Here is a 12,135-nt window from a genome sequence, read left to right as displayed (position 1 = left end):
TGTCATTTTAAAGGTTAAATATAGAAATAGTTTTATCAAAAGCATGCACTATCTCACCTGGGTGCCCAATCAAACAAAAAAACACCAAGACATATGAAAACACCAACAACAGGAGCTTCAAAAATATCACATTTATTCAGTCATATTTACTTGAATGACATTTGAGCTTTTTTGTGAATAAATGTGAAAAACAAACCTTAATCATTTTTGGCTGAAATGTGACCTATTTCTGAGATTTGCCCTACAAAGATGCATTTGCGTAGCTTTACATGTCTGAATACTGCATTGTTTTTGTTTTTTACATGCATATTAAACATGTGAAGGTTGTTTTTAAACTAGCTGTGACTTCATCCTGCAGTAATATGACCACTTATGTTTGCTTTTGCTTTTATATATATTTTTTTAGTTGTGTTTAGCTCTAGTTTTATTCAAAAACACTGTTGTAACTTTAATTTTGCTGGTCTGACTGACACTATTATTGTCCTGTAAAACAGCACAGACTCCGTTATTAAAGCTTCAATGTCTTGAATTGATTTAGACCAGTGTGTGGGGGTGTTTTCATAGACACACACACACATATATACACACACACACACATATACTGCGGTAAGTGTGTCTTCCTAATAACACTGTGAAATTATTCACTTGATTATTCTGAATAACCTTTTTTGAAGATTTTACGTCTAAACACACCATATCTCTGAGTGAGAAACGTGCAGTTCATAATTCAGCCCACATTTAACAAGAAAAACATTAATTGCATTTATAAAATCAATAAAAAATTAAACTTATTTAAAGGAGAATTGGCATCAATTATGCTGTGAAAATGGGTGACTAAATTTTATAAGCTTATTATAATTAAGCCATTTAAAATATTCAAATTATTACTTTATTATTTACCCTGTATATTTTCTTTGCACACTTCAAAATTTTAATGCATAAATATTCTCATTATTAATTAATTTTATAATTACTATTTCAAATATGCTTTTTAATATTTTGCATGGCATTTTTACCATAGTTTTTCAGTAAATATTTTACATACAAACACACATGCATACACACACACACACACACACACACACACACACACACACACACACTTACTGCAGTCAGTCTTTCTAATAGCACTGCAAAAATTGAAAATATTCACACGATTACTCTGAATAACCACACCTTTAAAGTTAAAAATGTAAAGATTTACCTCTAAATACAGCATATTTCTGAGTGAGGAACCTGCAGTTCATAATTCAGCCCAAATTTAAGAAGACAAACACAAATTAATTGCGTTTATAAAATCAATAAAAAATGGACCGGGGGGACCAAGTCGGAGCACTCACTCTGGTCTCCTGAGTTCTGCGATTGGTTGGGGAAATTCCAAATTAAACCAAAACAAACCATTACAATTAGCTTAATGCCCCATTCACATGGGGCGTCAGCGTCAACGCTTCCCGTTCACTTTAAATAGGTGACGTCAGACGTTGCCGAACTGCATTGTGGATCCGTCGGCGCTGCTTCAGAGGCGTTGCTCGCTGCAGAAGTTGGGACTAGCTTATGGAAGCGTCAGCCAATCAGATCGCTGTATGCAAATACACCAGCTAGACAGTGGCCTATTGCTGACTGAATTTCATTGGCTGACGCTGCTATGACGATCACTTCAGCCCTAACTTCAGACACGCCTTCAGTCAAGCATTGACGCTGAAGCCCCGTGTGAATGGGGCGTAAGATTAGCAAGCAAAATTCGGGATATTGCAACCTGACAATTATAAATAAATAAATAAATAAATAATACAGCTTATTTAAAGGAGAATTGGCATCAGTGCTGCTGTGATAGTTATAGACTAAATTGTAAAAGATATTATTACTTTTATTTTTTACCCTAAAGATTTTCTTTGCGCACACTTAATGCAGGATTATTCTCATTATTGATTTACTGTATAATTATTATAACATATGCTTTTTTTCATACCATTTTTGCCATTATAATTTACCTTTATTTCGGTAATTTCAATAGTTTTCATACAAACACACAAACACATACAGACTCTCTGCGCTGTGTTTTTCTAATAACACTGTGAAAATATTCACTCCATTATTCCGAATAACCTTAATGTAAAGATTTAAATCTAAACGCTGCATGAGAGACGTGCAGTTCATAATTCAGCCCAAATTTAAGAAGAAAAAACAAATTAATTGCATTTCTAAAATAAAAATACAGCTTATATGAAGGAGAATCGGCATCAGTGCTGCTGTGAAAATAGACGACATTTTCAAAACTTATAATTATTAAAATTCATTTAAAAGATTTTAATTATTACTTTATCATTTATTCTAAGATTTTGAAGTGTGCAAAGAAAATCTTCAATGCATGAATATTCTCATTATTGATTTATTGTATAATTATTATAACAAATATACTTCTTATCTTTTTTCATACCACTTTTACTGTTATAATTTACCTGTATTTCAGTAATCGGAGTAGTTTTCATACACACACACACACACACACACACACACACACATGCACACACATGCACATCTGCCTAATAACACTGTGAAAATATTCACTCCATTATTCTGAATAACCTTTCTTGAAGTTAAAAACGTAAAGATTTACATCTAAATACAGCGTGAGAGACGTGCAGTTCCAAATTTGAGAAAACTCCAAATAAATTGGATTTATAAAACAAATTAAAAACACAGCTTATATGAAGGAGAATTGGCATCAGTGCTGCTGTGATAATGATGGACTGCATTTTAAAAGCTTACAATCAGTAATAAAAGTCATTTAAAAGGTTTTTATATATTAAAAGTCATACAATCGCCTCAGCAAGAAGGTCACTGGTTTAAGCCCTGGCTGGGTCAGTTGACATTATTTGTGTGGAGTTTGCATGTTCTCCCCGTGTTGGCGTGGGTTTCCTCCGGGTGCTCTCGTTTCCCCCACAAGTGTAAAGACATGCACTGTAGGAGAATTGGGTGAGCTAAAATTGTCTAGTGGATGAGTGTGTATGGGTGTTTCCCAATGTTGGGTTGCAGCTGGAAGAGCATCCACTGAGTAAAACTTATGCTGGATATGTTGGCGGTTCATTCCACTGTGGCGATGCCAGATTAATAAAGGGACAAAGTCGAAAAGAAAATGAATGCATGTATATAAATATATTCATTCATTCATTTGCTTTTCTGGGGCCGGGTCACGGGGTGGCCAGCAGTCTCAGGAGAGAACCCCAGACTTCCCTCTCCCCACACACTTCCTCCAGCTCCCCCAGGGGGATCCCGAGGCGTTCCCAGGTCAACCTGGAGACATAGTCCCAGTTTATATATGACCCTGAAGATTTTCTTTGCACACGTATACACACACAAACATTCTCATTAATGATTTACTGTATATTTATTATAACAAATACTTATTTTAATATTCCATTTAACTTTATTTCACACCATTGTAATTAATTTTTCTGTATTTCAGTAATCTCAACACGTTTCTCATTGTGATGATGAACATTTGCAGTGAATCTATGCGCCAAAATGCCCATTATAATGTCCGCTGTATTACGATTTGCACGTTTCTCTACAGATTTCTCAATATTCCTTCATTAAACGACTAACCCCTGCAGTATAATACTAATAATTCTCTACAATCAGATGTCTGTGGAGTTAATGCAGGTAAATAAGTGAAATACTAACTGGAGTCTGGGTTTTTGTGGGTGTTTCTGGCCTGATGCGGTGTTTATCTCCTCTAGAAACACTAGCAGGGTCTGGAGCGCTGCATGGCATTATGGACTTGTTTGTCTTTGCACTTTTCTCTCGATGTTTTTTCCCCAGCAGCTGTTTTCTGGATACGTCACTAATGTCTGATGGTTTCATTTCAAGCCGTTCATTTTGAAGTCTCTGTTCAGTCTCTCGACACTGATCTTCTTTTCTGAAAGCAATTGTATGTAATACAGTTTTAAAAACAATTATTGTGATTTCTTCATGGTTCTGTTCGTTTCGCAGCCATGAATAAAAGCCCATCTTTTAAAAGCTGCCATGATGTTGATGTGTTTTGCTTTGACTTTCTCTAGTGTTTATCTTCTTTATTCAACATTTGTGTATTTTTGGGGTATTTATAATTGTGAATTGCATTATGGGATGTTGATCTGTAGATTTCGGATGTTGAAAATTCAACTCTACAGTTTAACAAAGTGACTTTATTAGCAGTTTACTCATTTGAAATGTAATGTATAAGGAATAATTAATTCATTCATTCATTTTCTTGTCTGCTTAGTCCCTTTATTAATCTGGGGTTGCCACAGTGGAATGAACCGCCAACTTATCCAGCAAGTTTTACGCAGTGGATGCCCTTCCAGCTGCAACCCATCTCTGGGAAACATCCACACACACACACACACACACACACACACACACACACACACACACACACACACACACACACACACACACACACACACTACGGACAATTAAGCCCACCCAATTCACCTGTATCGCATGTCTTTGGACTGTGGGGGAAACCGGAGCACCCGGAAGAAACCCACGCGAAGGCAGGGAGAACATGCAAACTCCATAAGGAATAATATCTAGAGAAATAAGTGTGTAAAATAACAGAAAATGTACTGGCAGGTTATTACAAAGTTTTTGTAGTGTAATATACAACACCAACATAGACAATATAGCACTGCAAACTATTATATATGCCCATACAAGTCACTTCTTGAGCTTTTCATAGTTAAAAATTAGAAATGAGTTTGCAATAGGATATTGTTAATGCCTTTTTAAATCAAGGGTTTCCTGAAAACAGCCTACACCTTTTTTTATATGGGCTAGCTATTAGCTGGTTATTCTACAACACAAGTATAGCTTTTAGATCCCCCACACCATTACACCACCACCACCACCCTGAACTATTAATACAAGGCAGGATGGATCCATGCTTTCATGCTGTTGACGCCAAATTCTGACCCGACCATCCGAATGTGGCAGCAGAAATGGAGACTCCTGTCTGCTAAGACGAGGAAACTGAGGCTACAATTCACACAGGCTCACCAAAACTGGACAATAGAAGATTGGAGAAACGTTGCTGCTCTGATGAGTCTCCATTTCTGCTGACACATTCAGATGCTCGGCTCAGAATTTGGCATCAACAGCATGAAAGCATGGATCCATCCTGCCTTGTATCAGCGGTTCAGGCTGCTGGTGGTGGTGTAATGGTGTGGGGGAGATTTTCTTGGCACATTTTGGGTCCATTAGTACCAATTGAGCATCATCGCCACATCCTACCTGAGTATTGCTGCTGACCATGTCCATCCCTTTATGAGCACAGTGTCTCCATCTTCTGATGGCTACTTCCAGCAGGATAACGCAGCATGTCATAAAGCGTGAATCATCTCAGACTGGTTTCTTGAACATGACAATGAGTTCACTGTACTCAAATGGCCTCCACAGTCACCAGAGCTCAATCCAATAGAGCAGCTTTGGGATGAGGTGGAACGGGAGATTGGCATCATGGATGTGCAGCCGACAAATCTGCAGCAACTGTGTGATCCTATCATGTCAATATGGAGGAAAATCTCTGAGGAATATTTCCAGTAACAGTAACCAGTAACCTGGTACTAGTAAGGTGTACCTAATACAGTGGCCAGTGAGTGTAGATTGTCTCATTCTTTGATATGCTGTAATAAATTTAAATTACTTAATTATTACATGTACTGTATATAGACATAACTTAAACATTAGGTCATGAATGTTTACTTGAAAGTTTTGGAAACATCATGGAAAAGTCTTGGAATTTTAGTAGTCATACATAGAAATGTGTTTGAACCCTGCAGAATGAATTGCCTCAAGATGGTTAAAAAAAAAGGTTTAAACTATCTTGTTATATTGCTGAAATGGTGAGTGTATAGGTACTGGTGAGTCTATATATATATATATATATATATATATATATATATATATATATATATATACATATATATATATATATACATATATATATATATATACATATATATATATATATATACATATATATATACATATATATATATACATATATATATATACATATATACATATATATATATATATATATATATATATATATATATATATATATATATATATATATATACACACACAGTTAAAGTCAGAATTATTAGCCCCCGCCCCCCTGTTTATTTTTTCCCCAATTTCTGTTTAAAGGAGAGCAGATTTTTTCCCCAACACATTTCTAATCATAATAGTTTCAATAACTCATCTCTAATAACTGATTTATTTTCTCTTTGCCATGATGACAGTAAATAATGTTAGACTAGATATTGTTCAAGACACTTCTATACAGCTTAAAGTGACATTTAAAGACTTAACTAGGTTAATTAGGGTAACTAGGCAGGTTAGGGTAATTAGGAAAGTTATTGTATAATGATGGTTTGTTCTGGAGACTATCAGAAAAAAATATAGCTCAAGGGGGTCTAATAAAATTGCCTTAAAATGGTGTTTAAAAATCTAAAAACTGCTTTTATTCTAGCCGAAATGAAACAAATAAGACTTTCTCCGGAAGAAAAAATATTATTAGACATACTGTGAACATTTCCTTGCTCTGTTAAACATAATTTGGGAAATATTAAAAAAAAAAGAAAAATAAATAAATAAATAAATCAAAGGCGGGCTAATAATTCTGACTTCAACTGTATAGATAGATTGATGGATGGATGGATGGATGGATGGATGAAGAATGAGAAAGAGGGATGGATGAATATAACTCATACTTTTATATAAAACTCAGCCAGAAACACAAGTTACTATTAGTTGTTATCAAGCAATGCTTACTTCACTGAGTCAGTTTAATGGTGAAGGGATTGATCAGGCCTGTTGATGGAAGCTTTGTGAAGAAATGTCATGCTCTTTTGTAAAAGTATTTTGTCGTAGTTATAAAATACAAAATTTTATTTTGATAATTTTCTGGCTGCTGTATTTTGTAGTATATTTTGATACACTTAATATTAAGATTATTTAAAAATACATTTCAATGAATTTTGCCCATCCCTGAGTACAAGACGTTTAACAACATCTTTAAATATAAAACAAAATAAAAATGTCAGAAAGCATATTAACAGAATACAATCAAAGTATAATCAATTGCAAGGGGTACAAATAAACGAATAGTTATAATTTATTAGTTCAATAAACCAAATTAAATATACATAATGCTTTAGAAATGTTTTTAAGCTTTTCTGTTTCTAATGTTACACGGTTTAGTACATATTATTAATTCTCAGTTGTGAAATGTTCACAATTTGGCTTAACTTTAGCCCATATCTTTACATAAATATGATGTTTTTCAAGTAACGTTAATATTATTGCAGTGTGAATGATAGAGGGCGGCATAGCACGTGCCGTGACGTCAGCTTATAACGCAACGACGCACGAGCGTGCTCCCGTCAGCTGATCAGTGAGCCGCTGCGGAATTACCCAGCGTCGCTGCGATATTTTCATTAAATCAACGGCAAAACTACAATGAAACGATAAAACAGCAGCTCCGGTGAGTAAAAAACACACCGACACTTCATCCGACACACACTCGGACAAACAATACACACGCGGCGTCACATAATAATGACGATAAACACACTGATGAACGGGCCAGAGGTCAGTGTACACATACACAAACACACACGCTAACATCATTCAGGCGTTATTAACATACACAGGCAACATATAATGAAGATACACACCCCATATGTGCGTGTACAAACACACTTATATCTTTAAATAAACGTTATATGATGTTAACACAGATTAAACATGACGTGTTCATCAACATTATGGGCTAACATAGCATTTATTTACTGCTCAGATATTTATTCAGTCTAAATAAGAATGTTATTGAGGTAAAGTTGGTTTTATAGTCACACATTCACACTTTCTCCTTGATGATGTAATGGCAGAAAAGTATTCTTTGCATATTGTAAATGGGGAAATCATATTAGCAGCCAGTGGCTATCAAAGTACAACACTGTTTACAGTAAAATAAGTAGAGCTAATGTTGTTCTGAAGTCATATTCACAGGTGATTTCATACTGAATATTCAAAGTACCATAGTAAACAATATAGGATGCATGTCACACGCTGTTATTAAATGAATGTGCGCATATAAAACCACTATTACATCAGTAAAAGTGTTCAAGTGAATAAATCTGCTGTTGACTGGCTTGAGTGTTTCATTTCAAACAGTGTTAAAAGCTGAAGTCTGTCGTTTCTCTGTTATATCGATAGAGATTGTTAGCCATTTTCTCTGTCAGCCTAACTTTTATTCCTGCTGTAATTATTTTATTTGTTCGTCCAGACAGAATCTGAAGGGCATTTATTAGTGTTGTAATATCTGTTTGTGCATATATAAATGTGATTCAGAGATCAGATATCCCGCGTTTTGGTCTTTACGTTTGCAAATTACATTTGATGATGCATAGAGGCCCGGCGCCAGGATGTCATAACTGAGGGGGCATTTTAATCCCATAGGGGGGCACTAGAAATACATTAAAAAGATACCTAAAAAAAGCTTCAGTTATTATTAGGGATGAAACAATATTGTAAATACCGTCATACCACAATAGTAATGTTTTTCAATATTACCGTAGCCGCATGACTCAATAAAACTATATTTCTGAGAAAAGTTTGCTTAGTCGAATGAAGCGAACGGGAGGTAGCGGGAACTACAATTCCCATCAGCCTTGGCGCTGCCATCATCCTTTGTGGTCTGTTGTCACTACAGATCCAGTAATGTGGAAATGGAGTGTGCTGCTAGTAGCGGGGAAGAAAAAGAGCTGGAAATGATCGAACCTAAAGCGGGTTTTAAATCAGATGTGTGGAAGCATTTCGGTTTCTTTCTAAAAAGATACGAAAAAGGAGAAAAGGTGACAGACAAAGAAAAAACAGTATGCAGGCACTGCCAGACTGTGGTGAGATATAAGTCGGGGAATACGACTAATAACAGTCATGGGGACTGCAGAACACAGCACACTGTTCAGATTGATGCAGACATTGACTTGTACCGCAAACAGACCTCTATCTCACTCATGGCTTGTCCTCTCAAGTAGTGGAAAGACAATGCACAACGTTACCCACTGCTGTCCACCTTGACTAAATCATATCTCTCTGTCCCAGAAACCTCAGTCCTAAATGAAAGGGGTTTTTCTGTTGCAGGGGACATGCCCAGAGACCCCAGCTCATACCAGATTATAGTTATATGATCATTTTCTTTAAAAAACCCATCTCTATCTAAGTGAGTGAGTGATTAAATGTTGAATGTGATGAGTTTTCAACAATACTAAATTGAAACTATTTTTTTTATATGGTTTAATAGTTTTTTGTTATTAAAATTTAAAAATTGAAGTTCCTCTTTCGAAGCTTACAGATAGATGGCTGATTTGTATGTCATTAATATATTCAGTGCTAAGGTAAATAAACACTTTGGGCACTTTTTTCGAGTCTTTTCATTAGTTTTGTTTTCCTGTAAATTACTCAATAAATACTGCACCGTGTCATTCATACTGAGGTATTACAGTACTGTGAAATTCTGATACCGTTACATTCCTAGTTATTATAATAAAACATTTAGCAGGTAGGCAGCGCATGTGAGAGGTTGATCTGCGGCAAATCCACTTACTTAGTCACTAGGCTATACCCATTTCATTTATAACACTGTAAACTTGACTTGGCAGGCCGATCCTCTATAAAGGCATTTTTGAGTGTCCTAACTTAATGCTGCTGCATAATGGGATGTTTCTTTACAAAACTGTAAAATTGGCTTTAGCAATTTGAAAATGAAAGCAAACATTCAAAAGGGTTCTGCGTTTTGTCAATTTCATGGGTTCATTTTAATAATATTAATAATAATGAATATATTCAATTATAATATTAAATACAGTGTAGACTACTCTGGGACTGTGCAGTGAACTAAACATTGTTATTAGGTTACATATCCCCTATAACTGAAAAACTAATGTGAAAACGACAGGCAGTTGCGTCTTTGCTAAAATGAATTTAGCGTCAGATTTCTTCTGCGTTTTTTACATTTAGAGCTCAAGATTTTAAAGAATTAGTTAAACAAAACATGTAATGAATTAGGCTGCGCACCTGTCATACCAGCCTGATCTCACGAGAAAACGTAAGTATTTTACGTTTTGCCAGTTTAGTGGCTAATTCGTACGAATTCGTACGAGTTCAGTCGTATGAAATTGTGCGAATTTAAAAAGGAGGCGTGGCACCTAACCCCACCCCCAAACCCAACTGTCATTGGGGGATGAGCAAGTCGTACCTAATTGTACGATTTAGATCGTACGAATTCATACGAATTAGCCACTAAATCAAAAAGTTACGAATTGCCGTGAGATTGTGTTGGTCATACAGTCCAGTCTTCTAGAGTGGGCCTTCGCTGCCGTGTGCACACTTTAAAGGCTATACGGGCACACCCTGACCTGATGCAGGGATCAGATCTTCCGACTATTTCTTTAATCTCACAATTTTCATAATTTAATTTGCTATTTCATATTATAAAATATCTAAATGTGTGTTCTGAAGGTTGGAATGACGGAAGTGTTAGTAATTAATGACAGAAAGAGTTTTCAGTTTTGAACAATCCTTTATGAAAACTGGGGGGCACAAACTCTTTCTGTGGGGGCAATGCCCCCCTCCATCCCCCGCCCCCCGTGGCGCCGAGCCTAGATGCATACAAAGCATATTAAATGTAAGAATCAGATGTCTACATTAATGTTTCATATACTGTAAATTAAACTGTAAAAACAGGCGTGAAGTAATGGTTATTTAATGACCAAAATATCTGTGTCCTAACTTATTCTGACTTGAAGACCAAGAGATAATTTGAATAGATTCAAAAGTCTCTTTAAAGTCTGTGGGAAATTGAAGTTGCTGAGACCTCTATTTCTGAATGTTGATGTACTGGTTAGCCTCACAGCAAGAAGGTCGCTGGTTTGAGTCTCTGCTGGGACAGTTGGTGTTTCTGTGTGGAGTTTGCATGTTCTCCCCGTGTTCGTGTGGGTTTCCTCTGGGTGCTCTGGTTTCCCCCACAGCCCAAACACATGCGCTATAGGGGAACTGATGAACTAAATTGTCCCTAATGTATGAGTGTGTATGGGTGTTTCCCAAAACTGGGTTGTGGTTGAAAGGGCATCAGCTGTGTAATAATAACTGGTGGTTCATGCCACTGTGGCTACCCTTGTGATCTGTTACATTATATGGTTTTCAGTGTATATTGGTGCATGTGTGGACACTGATGAAGATCTGAATCCTCTGTGCTGATTGGCTGTTGCGGTCAGTAAATCTGTGTCTGTCTGTATGGTTGAGCGCTCATTGATCGGTCTGAAAGGGTTTGCTTTGACTCGTCTGAGAGTGCCAGACAGACCGAGAGAGAGTCGACAGCATTGGGACACACACTTCTATTGTTTCCGAATCTGCAAAGGAGTCATTTCAGGATGAAGCTGGTTCATTTAGTGAAAATGAAAGGCGCGTTTCGCAGGTTCAGGTTTAATCTGAGGAGACGCAATCATGTCAGGTCGGTCTTTGTGTGTTTGGTAACACTTTTATATTTAAGCATCAATTCTCAACATTAACTGGTGTCATACTATACTGTAAAAATGATTAGTAGACTTAAAATAAGTGAGTAAACCTGTTGTCTTAAAATTTAAGTCAATAAACCATAAACCATGCGCAAAATAATATAAAAGTTACGTTAAATTAACTTAAGTTCTAAATTTACTTTTTTTTGTAAAGTAAGGTCACTTTTTTTGTAAAGTTATTAAATAGTACACTAACAATTAATTAATTGGTTTTACAATTTTTTAAGATAACTGGCTGTAAACAATATACATGAGCTGAATTTAAATAAATTAAATGTAGTATTGGTTTAAATTCAGCTCATATACATTAATTGCAACCACTTAAAAATACAGTAAATCCAATGAATCATTTTTTCAGTGTATAATTTAAGATATTGGCTGTTTTTTTACTAATAAAGTATGATCTTATTCTACATTTCTAGTACCTAAACCCAGCTTCTGCCTTTACTATTAATACGCAGTAAATTAGGCAAGGCTAGTATATTAATATAGCACATTTCATACACAC

At 35.8% G+C, this 12,135-nt stretch overlaps 1 protein-coding gene across 2 annotated transcripts in view; it reads left to right on the top strand.

Moving 5' to 3' along the window:
- The first annotated feature begins 7,432 nt into the window (after positions 1–7,432).
- Positions 7,433–12,135, top strand: part of wdr7 (WD repeat domain 7) — a 191,620-nt gene continuing 186,917 nt past the window's right edge. For both annotated transcript variants that reach the window (XM_073935611.1, XM_073935610.1), the window contains exon 1: positions 7,433–7,534. The gene's annotated coding sequence lies outside the window, so the exon portion shown is untranslated. The remainder of the gene's footprint in view (positions 7,535–12,135) is intronic.

Source organism: Danio rerio, chromosome 21, assembly GCF_049306965.1.
Source record: "Danio rerio strain Tuebingen ecotype United States chromosome 21, GRCz12tu, whole genome shotgun sequence".
Taxonomy (NCBI): Eukaryota; Metazoa; Chordata; class Actinopteri; order Cypriniformes; family Danionidae; genus Danio; species Danio rerio.
This window is presented reverse-complemented; position numbering and strand designations above follow the sequence as displayed.